This window comes from Cynocephalus volans, chromosome 15 (assembly GCF_027409185.1).
Source record: "Cynocephalus volans isolate mCynVol1 chromosome 15, mCynVol1.pri, whole genome shotgun sequence".
Classification (NCBI taxonomy): Eukaryota; Metazoa; Chordata; class Mammalia; order Dermoptera; family Cynocephalidae; genus Cynocephalus; species Cynocephalus volans.
Window position 1 is genome coordinate 38352629 of NC_084474.1, and position 18350 is coordinate 38370978.

An 18350-nucleotide genomic window follows, 5' to 3' on the forward strand; every position below is an offset into this window, starting at 1 on the left:
AACTGATTGAATCATGGGGGTGGATCCCTCATGAATGGATTAATGCTCTCCCTAGGTGGGGGGAGTAATGAGTGAGTTCTCATTCTATTAGTTCCTATGAGAGCTGGTTGTTTAAAAGACTCTGGCAACTCCCCTCTCTCTCTCTTGCTTCCTCTTGCCATGTGATCTGCTTATACCCAGTGGTTGCCTGCCACTTTCTGCCATGAATAGAAGGAGCCTGAGGCCCATGTCAGATGCAGCTGTCCCAGGATTGTAAGCCAAATAAACCTCTGTTTTTTATAAATTACCCAGTCTCAGGTATTTCTGTTATAGCAACACAAAATGGACTAATACAGAAAACTGATACCGAGGAGTGGTGTGTTGCTATACAGATAGGTGAAAATGTGGATGCAGCTTTGGAACTGGGTATTATGCAAAGGTTGGAGGAGTTTGGAAGACTTAGAAGAAGACAAAAAGATGAGGGAAAATTTGTAATATTTTAGAGATTGGTTAAATCATTGTGACCAGAATGTTGACAGAAAGGTTGACAGTAAAGATGATGCGGATGATGAGATCTCAGGTAGAAATGAGAAACTTATTGGGAGTTTGACCAAGATCACCCTTGCTACATCATAGCAAGGAACCTGGCTGCATTGTGTCCATGCCCTTGGACTTTGTGGAAGGTGGGACTTAAGAGTTGTGAACCAGAATGTTTGGCAGAAGAAATTTCCAAGCAACAAAGCATTAAGGAAGCTGCATGGTTACTTTTAACAGACTACTCTGAGTTATGGCAAAAAAGGCATGATGTAAAGCCAGAATTTAAAAGGGAAGCAGAGTGTAAAGATTTGGAAAATTCGCCACCTGGCCATGTGGTAAAGAAGTGGAGAGATGCAGAAAAATGCAAGGGTGAAGCAGATAAACTGGTTGCTAAAGACATTAGCTTGGGATGAGGTAGCCAGATGCTAATAACCAGGACAATGCAAAAAAAGCCCCAAAGGCATTTGAGAAGTCTGGAAGTGTGCTCCAGCCATCAAAGGTCTTGTGCCTGTGAAGAACTGAGTTGTCTCAGAGAACAGACCTGGGGCATAGCTGTGTTTGGGAACCTGCTCCCTGCATCCCAGCTGCTCTGGCTGGAGCAGACCTGCTTCCAGCAGCCCCAAGTGTGGTTCATGCAGCAGCTCTGGAGAGAGGCCTGAAACCTCAGTAGCATCCACATTGTGTTAAGTCTGCAGGCCAGCAGAACATGAGAGCAGTGGAGGCATGGCAGCCTCCACCCAGATTCCAGAGGATGTGTGGAAAAGCCTGGGGGCCCAGGCAGAGACCTGCTGCAGCAGTGGAGCCACTGCAGAGGCCATCTACTAGAGCAATGCCAAGCAGGAAAGAGGGGCTGGAGCCCCCACAGAGAGCCCCCACCAGGGAAACATCTAGTAGAGCCAAGGGAGCGGGCCTGCCACCAGGTCCCCAGGTAACATGCAACACAGGGCCACTGGTAACATGCAACACAGGCCTGGAAAAGCCACAGACACCAGTGCTGTACCTGGAAGAGCTGTGGGATTGAGACTGCCTGAAGCTTTGGGAGCCCAGATGCCCCACTGTGCCCAGGATGCAGGACTTGGAGTCAAAGAAGATTATTTTCGAGCTTTAAGACTTAATGTCTGCCCTGTTGGGTTTTGGACTTCTTTGGGCCCTGTTTCTTCTTTCTTTTGGCCTATTCCTCCCTTTTGGAATGGGAATGTGTACCCAATGTCTGTTCCACCATTGTTTCTTGGAAGTATATAAACTTGTTTTCATTTTTACAGTTTCACAGCTGGAAGAACTTTTGCTTTTAGCCTCTGATGAGATTTTGGAGTTTGGATTTTTAAGTTGATGCTGGAATAAGCTGAGACTTTTGGGAATGTTGGGATGGAATGATTGTATTTTGTACATGAGAGGGACATGAGTTTTGGGGGGCAGGGGCAGAATGGAGTTTGGATGTGCTGTCCCCTCCAAAACTCATGTGGAAATTTGATCCCCAATGTGGCAGTGTTGGAAACTGATTGAGTCATGGGGGCGGATCCCTCATGAATGGATTCATGCTCTCCGGAGGTGGGGTGAGTAATGAGTGAGTTCTCGTTCCATTAGTTCCCCCGAGATTGTTTAAAAGACCCTTGCACCTCCCCACCTCTCTCTTGTTTCCTCTCACCATGTGATCTGCCTGTACCTGCCAGCTGCTTGTCACTTTCTGCCGTGAGTAGAAGCAGCCTGAGGCACATGTCAGGTGCAGCTGTACCAGGATTGTAAGCCAAATAAACCTCTGTTCTTTATAAATTACCCAGTCTCAGGTATTTCTGTTATAGCAACACGAAACGGACTAATACAAGGGTCTTTTGTGGTTCCATACAAATTTTAAAATTGTTGTTTCTATTTCTGTGAAGAATGTCATTGGTATTTTGATAGGGATTGAATTGAATGTGTAGATTGCTTTGGGTAATATGGTCATTTTGATAGTGTTAATTCTTCCTGCCCACGAACATGGGGTATCTTTCCATTTATTTTTGTCTTTTTAAATATTTTTCACCAATGTTTTATAGTTTTCATTGTAGAGGTCTTTCACCTGTTTGTTAAATTTACTCTTAGATATTTCTTCCTTTTTGGTACCTCTTGTATATGGGATTACTTTCTTGATTTCCTCTTCAGCTATTTTGTTATTGGCATATAGAAGGGCTATTGATTTTTGTGGTGGATTTTGTACCCTGACACTAAACTGAATTCATTTATGAGTTCTAGTAATTTTTGGTGGTGTCTTTAGGTTTCTCTATGTATACAATGATGCTGTCTGCAAATAGGGATAGTTGGACTTCCTCCTTTCTGATTTGGATGCCCTTTATTGCTTTCTCTTTCCTTATTGTGCTGGCTAGAACTTTGCTATGTTGAGCAAGAGTGGGTAAAATGGGCATCCTTGTCTTTTCCAGGTCTTAAAGGAAAAGCCTGCAATTTTTGTACATTCAGTATCTTATTAGTTGTGGGTTTGTTGTATATGACCTTATTGTATTGAGGTACATTCCTTCTATACCTAGTTTGCTGAGCATTTTTATCATTAAAGGGTGGTAGATTTTATCAAATACTTTTTCTGCATGTATTGAAATGATCATGTGTTTTTTTTTCATTCTGTTAATGTGATGCATCTCATTTATTAGTTTGCATGTGTTGAATCATCTTTGCATTCCTGTGATGAATCTCACTTGATCATGGTGAGAGATTTTTGTAACGTGTTTGATTCTGTTTGTTAGTATTTAATTGAGAATTTTCACATTTGTGTTCATTAGAGGGATATCGGTCCATAGTTTTCTTTTTTCTTGTTGTATCTTTTTCTGATTTTGGTATAAGGTTAACATTGGCTTCATAGAATGAGTTTAGAAGTATTCCCTCCTCTGCAATTTTTGGAAGAGTTTAAAAAGAATTGATGTTGGGCCAAGCCCGTGGCGCACTCGGGAGAGTGCAGCGTTGGGAGCGCGGCGACGCTCCCACCGCGGGTTCAGATCCTATATAGGAATGGCCGGTGCACTCACTGGCTGAGTGCTGGTCACAAAAAAGACCAAAAAAAAAAAAAAAATTGGTGTTATTTCTTCTTTAGATGTTTGGTAGTAAGGTCATCTGGTCCTGGGTTTTCTTTGCTTGGAGACTTTTTATTACTGCTTCAATCTCATTACTCATTATTGGTCTATTTAGGTTTTCTAGTTCTTCATGATTCATCCCTGGTAAATTGTATGTGTGCAGGAATTTATCTGTTTGTTTTAAGTTTTCCAGTTTGTTCGCATATTGTTGTTTATAGTAGTATCTTATGATCCTTTGCATTTCTGTTGTATCAGTTGTAATGTTTCATTTTCCATTTCTGATTTTGAGTCTTCTCTCTTTTTTTCTTTGTTAGTCTAGCTAAACGTGTATCTAATTTGTTTATCTTTTCAAAAAGCCACCTCTGTTTCCTCAGTGTTTTGTATTGTGTTCTAATCTCTAATTCATTTATTTCTGCTCTGATCTGTTATTTTTCTTCTTCTACTGATTTTGGGTTTCATTTGTTTTTGTTTTTCTAGTTCCTTGAGGAGTAATGTTAGGTTGTTTATTTGAAGTCTTTTTTCTTTTTGATGCAAGCATTTATTGCTATAAACCTCCCTCTTAGAACTGCTTTTACTGTTTCCCGTAGGTTCTAGTATAATTTCATTTTCATTTGTCTCCAGGAAAATTTTAATTTCCTTTTTGATTTCTTCTTTAACCCATTCATTGTTTAGGAGCATGTTGTTTAATATCCATGTATTTGTACAGTTTCTAGTGTCTTCTTTGTTGTTCTAGGTTCTTTTCCACTGTGGTCAGACAATGTAGTTAATATGATTTCAATCTTTTAAAAATTTGTTAAGACATTTTTGTTTTCTAACATATGGTATATTCTAGGGAATGTTCATGTGCTGCTGAAAAGAATGTGTATTCTGCAGCTTTTGGATGAAATGTTCTCTCTATATATTCATAATGTCCAATCGGTCTAGAGTAGAGATTAAATCTGATGTTTTCTGATTAATTTTTTGCATGGATGATCTGCTGATAATGGGGTTTTAAATTTCCCAGATATTATTGTGTTAGAGTCTATTTTTCCCATTAGATCTAATAGGAATTGCTTTATATAACTAAGGGCTCTGGAGTTGGGTGTGTATATATTTAGAATTGTTATATCCTGGGCCAGCCTCATGGCTCACTTGGGAGAGTGCGGTGCTGGTAGAGCCGAGGCCGCGGGTTTGGATCCTATATAGGGATGGCCAGTCTGCTCACTGGCTGAGTGTGGCGCAGAGAGGGTTGCGATCCCCTTACTGGTCAGAAAAAAAAAAAAAAAAAAAGAATTGTTATATCCTCTTGTGGAATTGATCCCTTTATCAAATATAATAACCTTCCTTATCTTTTTTTACATACTTTCTTGAAGTTTACTTTATCTGATATAAGTATAGCTACTCCTGCTCTTTTTTGGTTTCCATTTGCCTGAAATATCTTTTTCCATCCCTTAACTTTCATTTGGTATGTGTCTTTATAGGTGAAGTGAGTTTCTTGTAGGCAGCATATTGTTGGTTCTTGTTTTATAATACATTGAGCCACTCTGTGTTTTAATTGGGGCATTTAACACATTTACATTTGGAGTTATTACTGATATATAGGGCTGTTACTGCCATTTAAAAGTTTTTTTTCTGATTCTTTTGTTAATCCTTTTTTTCTTTTTTCTGATTTTATTGTCTTCCTTTGTGATTGAGTGGTTTTCTCCAGCAGCATATTTTGATTTCTTGCTCTTTATTTTTAGTATGTCTCATAGATTTTTGTGTTATGGTTACCATGAAGCTTACAAAAAATGTTATAGTTATAACAGAGTATTTTAGACTGGTTGCTTAACTTTGATATCTAAGAAAAAAGGAAGAACCAAAGCCAACTGTACACTTTGACATCATTTCCCCCTACTTTTTGACATTTTGTTGTTGCACATTACAATACCTAATGTTGCCCATCTCTTATACAGTTGCTATAGTTGTTGTTTGTCTTGTTAGGTTTGTCCTTTTGTCTTCATACTAGGGATGTAAGTGGTTTATTCACCATCCTCATGACACTGGAGTATTTGGGAGTTGTCTGTGAGCTTACTCTACTAATGAGTTATGTACCATCACATGTTTTCTTGTTGCTCCTTAGTGTTTGTCTTGTTAGGTTTGTCCTTTGTCTTCTTACTAGGGATGTAAGTGGTTTATTCACCATCCTCATGACACTGGAGTATTCGGGAATTGTCTGTGAACTTACTCTACTAATGAGTTATGTACCATCACATGTTTTCTTGTTGCTCCTTAGTGTCATCTTCTTTTAGACTGAAGCACTCCCTTTAGCCTTCCCTTGTGATGACTCACTGGCCTCTGGGTGGCTCCTATTTTCAGTTGGCTGCAGCCCTTCAATCCTGTGTGGGTCCATGAGAACCCTGTCAGTGATTTCCCTGGCCTGTGGGCAGGTGCAGTGTGAACTGAGGCCCTCTGCTCCCCTGTAGACTTCATGCAAAATGAAAGGCTTCAGCCTTTGCCAGCTCCTGCTCCCTGTGCTCACTGGGGCCAGCCCTGAAATAGCCAGGGCTTGAAATGGTCAGAGCAGTCCTTTCTTTCTCTCATTATGGCTTCTTCCACCTTCATGAACCCTGGGGGTTTCTTTTCCTCTTCCCTCAAGCTCCAATGGTCCTAGGATGGCAGTCTTTGCTTTTTCATAGTTGTAAATTGATCAATTGTAGAGAGGATGACAGTTGGGACCATCCATTCTGCCATCTCAATGATGTCTGCTCTGCTTATATTAATCTTTATCTGAAATATGGCATTCTCTTCCAGTAGGAAGGTAGGCAATGAGCCATAGTTATATTGGCAGGACCTGTAACTTTCTCTCCAATAGAAGTCATTAATATTTCAAATTATATTTCAGTGTCATTCAGAGTCTCACACTATAATTTATGTTCACTAATACTTGGATTTATGGTAGTTTTAGAATTAGATTAAAATTAGATCTTAGTATTTAAGGATTAATAAAGAAGCACATATATTTATATATAACATTTATTTTGTCTTAAAAATAGTAGATTACTAATTGTATTTTAATATAACTTGCTTCCTTGGAATTCTATTTACTTTTCAAGGTTCTTTATGGTTCACCATACTGCCTAATCTTTTCCTGGCACAAAAAAGTAAAGACAACCTGTTCTAAGCAGAATATTTGTTGGAAACTGAGAAATGATTGGGACTTTTGCATATCAATCTGTTCTCTAGCCCTGACTTCAAAATGAGGATTCACCCAGCACCTAAGCACTAAGCAGTGCCAGAGCAAACCAGCATCAAATCTCTTGGTTAACACTGACTCTGGATAACTCCTACAAAGCTTGACAATAAACAGAGCAAAACCACTGCAGATCAAAGGAAAAGAAGTATCAAAATGAAGACTTAAGAAAATACAATCCTCTGATGATCACTATGGAAACTAGAAAAATTACTTCACAAAATCTTTGATATAAAAAAACCATCAAGACTGAAGAGGATAATTTTGAAAGGGAGAAGGAAGAGACAAAGAAGTAAACCAAAGAAACAAAATACCCAATTTCTAAATAAAATCTTCAACAGTGAATTTAAAAAAACAGAATTTCCAAAGAAGAGAATTTATTTAATGGTATGAAAAATAGACTTTAGACAATTTACTGCATAGCAAAGGGAAAGGAAAATAAAAGGAATGACAGAGGATGGAATTTAGTTTAAGCAACAGGAAAAAAAAAAAACAAGAATAAATAGATTCTATTTTTTTTTTGAGAAATGTTTCTTCAGTAAATAGAAATTACTAACATGTGCAGAATGAAACAGGAAAAACTTTACTACCTCCTCCTGGGAAATCATTTAAAAAAATAAATTAGTTTCAATATAAGCCTCGATATTATCTGTAACATTAACTTCTAGAAGTCAGAGGAATATGTTTATGAAGGCTTGAAATAATTTACCCAAGTAAATTTTATCCAAATGATTTTTCTTTGAAGTAGAATAAATATTCAGATAAACAAAAGATTAGTTTACAGATTACTTTGGAAAGTTGGACCAATTCTTGACTAATGTTTGTCTAATGGGGAAGATCATATCTCTGATAAATTGATCACTGGGAATTTTCTGAGCAAAGTAATGAAGTTATTTAGTGGTTTTCAGACTTATCTTTCATGAGCCAAGTTTTTCTGGAACAAGTGATGATATCATGTTGACATAGGCGGTCTTCAGGTCTTTATCTAAGTCACATGTATACACATGGCTTCAATTTTATAATTAACTAGAAAAATGAAATAATATCTTAAAAACTTAACAGCACTTTAATGCAGAATGTATAATTATAGCAGGATGAATACATGTATGTGTATATCCAAACTGTATACATGTCAAATCATAAAACAATTCTGTTAAAAATGTAAATGCTTAAACTATTTATTATATTAAGATGAAGACTTTCAACTTGAGTAAAAGTAACAAAATTCCAATATATGATGTATACGAGTGATATATGTATATATATATATAAATAACAATAATAACAAAAATACACTAATAAGCAAATGTTGAAATGGCAAATGCCAAAAAAAAAAAAAAAAACAAAAAAACAAGCTCATTTAAGGCAAAGTTGTTTTCAAAGTAAAAGCACAGAAAAGGAAAAAAATAGCAAAATTTTAAATGGAAAAAAGATATAGTCCTTATATGATGAGCTGATATGCTTAGTATAGTAAATAAATACATAATGAAAATATGTACATAAATAATGTTTAGAAATATGAGAAGAAATAAACAAGGAGATTATTTTAATACATTAAAAATTCCAGCCTTTATAAGAATAAGCAAATAAATTTACAAGTAGATTTGCAGAATTGTAAATTACCAAACATTTCAATTATCAGAAAAAGAAAAAGAATTGACTGTCCTTTCAACAATATCTCAAGCAAATCCTATAAATACAGAAACCCAAATGATACTGGACGTACTTTCTGATTTGATTACAATACAGATGGAAGTTTCTTTAAAAGCTTAAACATCATCAATAATGACAGCAGCAAATTACAACTATTATTTTGTTAAATTAAAAACTATACATAACTTTTCCAACCAACTTTTGAGTCAAAACAAGAATTACAACTACTACAAAATCATTCAAAACAGTGAGACCACTACTAAGTTTCTATTACTTAACAAATAAGAATGAAAGAAAATGGACTAACCAGTAGTTCAAAAATTTAGGATAGAGTAAATTTAAAATAAAACTAGGCAAAACTAGATTCTCTAGATTCTAGAGAATGAGAATGATATACAAAGAAAATTATGACTATAAAATGGATAAATGGGAAATTAATTCTTACACATGTTTTTCAATGAGTATTATATGTCACATATTTGCCAACTATAAATTATGGATCATGTAAATTTTTCTTCACAACTGCCCCCATGGGGCAATTACTATTATACTATTTTATAGATGAAGACTAAAAGCCTTAGAGATTACATTTCTTATGTAAGGCTACATATTTTACAGATGGCGAGGTTACCATTTGATCATTGTTTGCTATGACTACAAAGTTTATTCCTCCAACCACAAACTTGGTGGTTTCAACAACCCTAATTTATCATTTTATTGTTCAAGAGGTCAGAAGTTTGAAATGGGTCTCATTGGGCTAAGATGTGGGCAAGGCTATGTTTCTTCCAGAGGCTCTTGGGGACCACTCATTTCTTTGCCTTTTTCATCTTCTAGAGGATGATGCATTCCTTGGTGCATGACCCCCTTCCTCATTATAAAGCCAGCAGTGGCCAGTCCAGTTTTTCTCAAGTAACATTGCTCTTATACTGTTCTACCTTCCTCATCCTCTTATAAGGACCCTTCTGATTACACTGGGCCCACTCACATAATCCAGTATAATTTCCCTATTTTAAGCTCAACTGATAAGCAACATTAATTTTATTTATTTATTTATTTTATTTATTTATTTATTTATTGACTGGTAAGGGGATTGCAACCCCTGGCACGTTGTGGTCTGCACCACGCTCAGCCAGTGAGTGCACCGGCCATCCCTATATAGGATCCAAACCCGCAGCCTTGGTGCTAACAGCACTGCACTCATCCGAGTGAGCCACGGGGCTGGCCCAGCAACATTAATTTTATATGAAACCTTAATTTCCTTTGCAATATTACATAATATATTCACAGGTTCCAGAGACTACAGTGTGGACATCTTCAAAAAGCCTAACACAATAACTGTGCTACATTGCTCTCTCCATCTATTGCTTCTTTATTGTGATGTGGAAAAAGTATAGGAATTAGAAAGGAAAATATCTAAGGAAGTTTAAAGTGAGAAAGTGTTGTATGGGTTCAGTTCTTAGTTGCATAAAGCAAAAGATACTCTAGCATGTGTACAAATGGGTTTAGTGAGGGCTACATCTTGCTTTTACAGAATGTTTGGGACAGCTAAAATGATACAACAAAACACAGGATTGTCCCAAAGGAGTTTCTTCATCTCCATGATGTAGAAACTGCCTAAAGCTGTTGCTGGTTCCAGGCCATTCTGATCTTCTTCCTTTTACTATAGTAGGATGAGGTTTCCATGCCTAGCCTGGGCTATGAAGATTTGAAATGTTAGATTCTTCTAAACATAAGAATCTTATGAGTACTTTAATTGGTACAGCTGAAATCTAATATCTGCTCTATAGTGATATGGATGTGAAGAAATGTAATGATTGTATTTATTTGTTTGGTTTCTGGAAGGTGAGATTCATTTGTGGAAACTATCACATTGTGGGAAACAAAATATTTTAGGCAGTTACAAAAGGCATAATGTGAACAAAAGCAGATATAAAAGAAATTTTAAAAATTGTGTTTTGTAAAAATCTTGCTGATTTCAAGTTTTTTTTTGTGAAAATCAATGAATCAATAGGAAATTAGCAAAGTTGACTAAAGTCGTTAGAGAAAACCTGAGAACTCTGCAGTAAATGAAAATGTTGCCCTGTCCCCAAAGAGTTGAAATTCAGGTGATTTTATAGACCTTTTTTTCAAATCTTCAAGGAGTAGAAAATTTTCAGCCTATTTAAGTGTTTCCAGAACATAAAGAAGAAAAGCTACACAGTAATGCTAATAACAAAACAAAGACAGTATAAAGAGAAAATATCAATCTCAATTGTGAGTACAGATGCAAAAATAGCAAGTAAACTGTTCGTAAATGATATCCAGCTGTAGTTAAAAACCATAATTCATCATGGCCAGTGGGGTTCACTTCAGGAATCCAAGAATGGATCAATACTAAGGAGTCTACTAATCAAATCCTTCATATTAACAGACCTAAATGGAAATATATTTAACTATTCCCATGTGAAATTTGATTGAATATAATAATCATTTGTCTCAAAAAAAAAAAAAAAACAACTGGAATTATTGCCTCAATCCATCAAAACTATATACAGTATGTATCTCAGACTCAACAATGTGAGTCATGCTCTGTGTTTAATCTTGCTCTTTTTAGTTGGTCAGTTTATTTAGAACAAATTAATAGGTACAGAAATTCTAAAATGGAAACAACATTGTCTTATTTACAGATAATTATTTATTTCTCTTTAGGCAATAGAATTATCAGAAAATCTAAAAATGTGTAGCATACGTAGTGGTAAGTATGTCTTTGGGCTCTGACATCTAGCTGTGCCATTTACTGTCTTTGGCAGTTGTCTAATCTTGTACAATAGTTTCACTTCACTTTGTGTAGGTTAAGATGGGTATGCTACCTGTTCCCACACTTTATATTGAAAGGATTAAAGGAGATTACACACTGAAAGAACTAAGCATGAGGTTGGCACAGTGTGAGTGTTAGTGCTATTGTTCCTTACTATTTTTATTATTGTTAGGATGCACTGCACAACAGTTAAATACAAAGTAGGTGTAAAAGAATCAGTAGATACCTTATATAGCAGTGACACATAGTCTGAATTAAAAAAAAAAATTGGTTTCCTCATTTTACTTATGAAAGCATAAAAATATAATCATCATTTATGTCATCAGAAAAGTAATCTTGAAACAGAGTAAGGCTAGGCCTGTGAACCAAACTGACTCCATTTTCCCTGCAGAAGACACTTTGTTACTTTTCCACTCCTCAGTCATGAGACCCCTCAGGGCAAATGATTACCCCCTGGGCTGCCCTGACAAAACAGACTGAGATAAGAAAGGAAACAGATATTTACTCAGTTGCAACCCCCCTCCCCAAGGCTTGTTTACTATAATTGGAAAAGTTACAGATTAACCTTAAGACCCCTTTAGGAATTCCCACCTGTGCACAGAGCATCAAGGTGACTGCTACAAAGACCCTCCTGGGGTGACAATGATGACACCACAGCCTGCTGAGCATGCACCCATGATGCAATCAGGAAGAACAGAACGGACCACCTCTAGTGATGCTGGCCTGCCACCGCTTAACTCCTTTCCCTATAAAAGACCCTGAACAGCTCCCTGGGGGGGGGAGGGGGGGCTGGCCTCGCTCTTGCTACCCCCCTTATGCATAAATCAATCTCCTCTTTCAATACAGCCTTGCTTGCTTTACTGTTGGGTCCATTGTTTATTTCTATGACTTTGGAATGCGAGAGCCTAATTAAATCACTGGCAAAAACTGGAAAGCTTTGGGCACCAGAGAGGACTCTAGCTGCAAGAGGCAAGTGGCCACTGGGACTGTTTTGCTCCCATGTCTCTGCTGCTGCTCGATCTCTCCTGGAGTCCCTGGCCTAAATTCTGACAAGGCAATGCTTTATTCTCTTTAGCTCTCTCTGATTTTCTGAGCCCTCTTCTGCTGTTTGGTTGGATTGTATCCATTACTATGTAGGTGCACCCTGGAGGGCTCCTGGCTATGCTTCGTTTCTCTGATTTAAACCTAGTTGATAATTTTCTTCTTTATGCTGAAAACAGTGGGGAGAACTGCTTTTATCAATTACTGTTAATGGAATAGGTTGGCCCCGCCCATTAGGACTAGGCTAAACTGGACCCCACTGCTCCTCTTTTCTCTTTGTTTGAGACATTTAGTTGAGTACTGGTAATCTGAATAAACCTTCCAATCCTTGCATCAACTTTTGGACTTTCAGGTCATTTGTTTAAGGTGACAGGGCAAGCTGAACCTGACCTGTCGGTAACAATCTCATAAATTCTCTATTAACACACGTAAGAAAACAAACTAAAAGGAAATATAGGTTAATAACAAAAAATGACACCTTGATTGATTTAATCGACACCTTGATATACAGCTTGATTGACTTGAAAGACTTGACTGACTTGAAAGACTTAATTGATTGAAATGATTTGTTTATTTATTTTGCTCACAAGTTCTTACCTAATGTTGATAAATTTGTGAAGAATTGGGTGGTAACTATTTGACTTTGGATGGTTGTTCTAAGTAAATTTGTACTGGAATCATTATGAACATAATCGTTGAATTAAAGAATTAACATATAATCTCTAGGACCTCTGAGTTCATTCCATTGATCTCTTGAGAGATCAAATCAACTTTCTGTTGTGATTTTATACAAGCAAATGGTACCTCGATATATAAGTATAACAGAAGGAAGTTCAGTACAAATCTTCCTGCCATTTATTCTATCATTTTCCTTTAATTTCATATATATATTACTTCAGGGATATATTCAGTTAGATTTTGAAATTGATTTATTTTTCCTGATTCAATAGTCCCAATGTAAACAAAAATGGCCTGTAATACGTCAGGCACTGTACTAGATGCTTGGAATGTATAAGTGAACAAAAATGACTTTGTGCAACTTATATTCTAGTAATATTTTCTTTCTATTGCTGATATATGATTTCTGGAGCTTATGTGGATTAGAAAAATAAGTTATGGTGTATCTGTCTATCACTTACTTTAAAAAGTCAATATTACTTACTTTGCTAGTAGAAGTCACATCTGTATATTTTTAATGTCTTTTCCATATTTCTTATTACATGGAACTGTACCTATGCACAGAAGATAATTAAAAAACACAGTGCATAACCTGTGCCAGATTCAATTTAGAAGATTCTATCAGAGATGTACATCTTTAAGACCAGTTTTAAAAATCCTAATTATAGTATCTATACCTTCTTTTCCTATACCATCCTTTGTCTCAGGATAACCTTGAAATTTTCTCTCCATTATTAAAAAAATGAATATTCAATTCAATAAATATTTTTGAAAAGTATGATTGTGTTTAGTTTTATTTAGCTTTGGAGGAGATTTACCTAGAAACTCTTTCTCAGGAGTCTTTCAGTTAATTGGATGAGTTATCAAAAAATAATTAACTTTAACTTTAATTTGGGAAAAAAAAATCGAGGACATCAATAGCAAGATCTAACTTGTGTTTTTGTTTAATAATTGTTGACATTATAGAGTTAATTTGGCCAAAAGTAGAGATTAAGGTTATAAAGACCCAGTTAGTAGGCCATTACCATGGTTTACTGAGATTTCAGACTCAGATCAGAACTAGGGTATTCGAGGAAGGAATTGAAAGCAGGGAGTTATATGTCCAGTTTTGAAATAGAATTTAGAAATTAGATGTGGATAATAGAAAGAATTGGAATTGACTTATTATCCAGCATGCCTTTCGAGGGTGTTAATGCCATTAACCAAGAAAGAGGAAACAGGTAAAAAAGGAATTTTTGGTGTCAATAAAACTTCTCTTTATTTATTTGTAGCCTTGGTTATGTTTAATTTGTGTTATGGGAGGAGATTAACATATAAATTCAAGCTGGTAATAATAGTATGTTCCAATTAAGATAAATCTCATATACAAAGTTCTGCCTCATATATATGATATATGATTAAATATATATTTTGAATGTCAGTGACATCAGCTATAACTTTCATAATGTTATTCATAATCACAAAATATTTCATATGTTGGCAAGGAATTAAATTTGTAAATACTTCCCTCAGCATTGGTTGGATTGGATTTGAGTGTTGAAATTTCAGTAATTATTAGAAGGGAGTTAAGAAAGAAAGAAAAGATGGGAAAAAGAAGATGATTAATATTCAACCCTATCTAAAGAAAATCTTGGATTACTTTTGCTCCTTTCATTCAAATTGTGAATCAATAGGAACACAGTTTTCCGAGGAACACTACACATGTCATTAAAATCAAGTTGAATTATGCCAATGTACCATGCTCAAATAAGCGGAACCGTGTTCTCCAAGGCAAGTACTCACAGACTTGGTTTACTTCCGAAAGAAGCAGATTTTTAGATCACTGTGTCCCAAACTTTAATTCATACAAATCTAATGCACCTTAGTATTAAAATGCACATTCTGATTTAGTAGGTCTGGAGTGGAACCTGGTTTTCTTCATGTCTAACAAGTTCCATGTGATGCTGAAGCTGCTGATCTGTGCAACATACTTTGAGTAGCAAGGCTCTAGATTTACAACAATTTAGGAAGAGAAGAGATGAATTTGATGATTTATAATTCTCCAAAGAATGTTTTAGCAATTTATAGAAAAAAATCCAAAGCTGTGAGGCTTTTTGTGTTATTGAACTCAGTGTTCATACCTAGTTTGATTTGATTCAGTGTCTAAACACTGGCCATGTTTCTCGTAATGACTGATCACATTGCAGAATATGGATTGACAGGTCTTTTTCAATCTCAGTTACCTGAAAATTGAATCTGGAATTGTGACGAATTCTTAATCTTGGCTTGGCAAAAAATGGCCTTAGGTGGCACAAGTCCCTGGAAACAGTACCTCCTGTTCCAATGTTGCTGTGAGATTTTCAACAGCCCCTTCACTTTTTTCTTTATGCTTTGAAGTTTCTTTGATCTCTCAGCTACCTGAAGAGAATGGGCAAGGTTTATACCCTATCAGGAAAATATCTCTCAACTACCCTCATTGCAAATAAAAATACGAAATAAAACATGAATAGCAGAGTCCAATAATCCACCCTCTGGTTTTCTTTGCTGAATACTGATAATGGGTTCAGTCACAAAGTTGTGTAGTAGCTAAAGTTTAATACTTTCCTACCCTTCAAAGACCCTTCCTTTATCCACCCTGAGGAATTCATAATCTCATTTTTTTCCCTCTATTCCTTAAGCCATTTAGGTGATTTTCTATTCATATGAAGGTATACGTGAGGAGCAATTGAAGTATTACTGCTCCTTTAAAGAATTTACTCTATACTTAATATAGACTAAGTTTTAAATCAAGAATGATAAAAGGTTGCTTTGGAATATTTAGATCCTTCTCTATAGTTCTTAAATCATACCTATTTCTTTTCAAATAGGTTGAAAGAGGAATATTAGACAAGGCAGTGGCCTGAAAGAATTCATGCACATGTTTGATTTTGTTGATGATGACTTAATAAAGACCCAAGTAATAATCAGAGGGTAGAGGTTGTTTCTATTAATGGAAGGAAAGGAAATTTGGGTTCCTTAATATGCAATATTATTGCAAATATAGGTAACTGTGGGAAAGCAACAAAATCCAAAACATTTTTAGCATTTTAGGTATATATCCAAGTCAATTGTCTTGTCTTTTTTCAATAATTTGGTGGTTTATACAGTTGATGAAGACCTCTGAAATTTTGTTTAGGTAAAATATTAAACCAGTTGCGCTATGAGAACTACCTACTACCTTACTCCTGAATGTTTCTGGTTGGAACCCAGCATCTGAATATCAACATGACATTTTCTCTGCTCTTTACCCATCTTTACTTCTACAGTAATTATTATGAAGTTATGGAAACTTCACTGAACAGCAATATTGATCTTATGAAGATCTTGGAATATTTTTAAACATCATTTAAGAATCTATTGAACTTAGGCTGAAGGTGGGAACATTTTTCATTCTTGCATGTTCTAGCTTAATTTCTTGCCTAACTGGTTCTAGAAATGAGATTGTGTTTCTGAAAACTAAAATACCAAATCCACAAAAACTATTAAAGCTGGTTAAAAAAGAGTAGATATTGGGCTGGCCCATGGCTCACTCGGGAGAGTGTGGTGCTGATAACACCAAGGCCACGGGTTTGGATCCCATATAGGGATGGCCGGTTAGCTCACTGGGTGAGCGTGGTGCTGACAACACCAAGTCAAGGGTTAAGATCCCCTTACTGGTCATCTTTAAAAAAAAAAAAAAAAAAAAAAAGTGGATATTTAGGAAATGCAACATGTACATTTTGGAAAAATAGAGCAGATTTCTCCAAAAACATTTTTTTTTCTTATAACAATTTCTTAGTTATTTAAGAGACAATACAATTGTTTAGCATCCATTAATTTTGAAGATACTGGAGATTTTTTCCTGATGTGTATGCATATTAAAACATCTTGCCTCATTATTCTGAATGTTTTCTGGCTATTCTATCTCATGTCTTTTATGTTTAAAATGCATGAGTTATTTGTGCTTCAATAGAATATTTGTCTTTCTTTTGTTTCTTTGTACTTCAAGGAAACAATTATTACAACACAAGTAGAATTTTTTAGATTTAATTCTTTTTCTAAGTTTTAATTTACTGTTTTATATTTTGCAAATCATGAACACTTTACTCTTTTATCACTACGTATGCTGCAAGTATCTGATAATTAAAATATATAGTAAATACATAGAAACAAGGTAAAAGCAAGTCTTTGCTAGAATTTTACTACTCTAAATAAAAAGGTCAAGATTGCTAGTATTTCTATATTGTGTAACATTAATGATTGATTCAATGCCATATCTTGTCTCTAAAGGAAGTATGTGGAATCGTGTTGTGAAAAGGACAGGACATTTTGATGCTAATATTAAAATTAAAATCCCGAAATTACCCGTGAAGTTATGTTTTAAACACTGTTCAACATTTTCTAGTTATTCATTTCTTGGAATAGTTTTCATTGTACAAGTGAGGTGTTTGGGCATATAGAGGTATAGAAACAGATAAACTCATTTTACATGGATTTACAGAATTTTGCATGGATATCTTTGTTCATGTTTTCCTACCAACCCCAATTCCCTTTTCTTGAATATTTCTTTGCTTGAATACTAGAAGAATAATACAGAAAATTAATACATCACTATATCATAGTATTTGTTAAAAAAAGGAAAGAATTTTAAAAGATGAATGGGGGGTCTAATGTGGATTTGAGTACAGGAAATATCATTTTGAGTAAATGACATTAAAGTGATATTTTTTTGAGGGCCGGCTGCATGGCTCACTCAGGAGAGTGCGGTGCTGGGAGCGCAGGGATCCCTTTATAGGGATGGCTGGTGCGCTCACTGGCTGAGCATGGTGTGGACCACACCATGCAGAGGGTTGCAATCCCCTTACTGGTCAAAAAAAAAAAAAAAAAAAAAGTGATTTTTTTTGAGACTAGGGAAATAGGCAGAACTTAGCTGATAGTATAAAGGGATTACCTTCTAGGTGAAGAAAACATGTGCAGAAGCTCTGAAGTCAGAACATATTTGGTGAGTTAAGAGGTTGAAAGGGTACTAGTGTTTTTAGAATGTAGTGAAAGAAGTATGAGAGGGGCATGAGATGGTGTTGGGATAGGAGTTACTGGAAACTATGACAAAGATTACGGTTGTATTAGGCAGGGTTCTCCAGAGAGAAAGAACCAATAGGATATGTTATAATTATATGAGAGGGATTTATTAGGGGAGTTAGCTCACATAATTGTAAAGAAAAGTCCCATGATAAGCCATCTATAAACTGGATGTTGGTAGTGTGGCTCAGTCCAAGTCCAAAGGCCTCAAAACCGGGGAAGCTGATGGTGTCCTTGGTATAAGTCCTGGAACCCAAAAGCTGAAGAGTCTTGAGCTCTGATGTCCACAGACAGGAGAGAAGAGTGTATCCCAGCTCCAGTG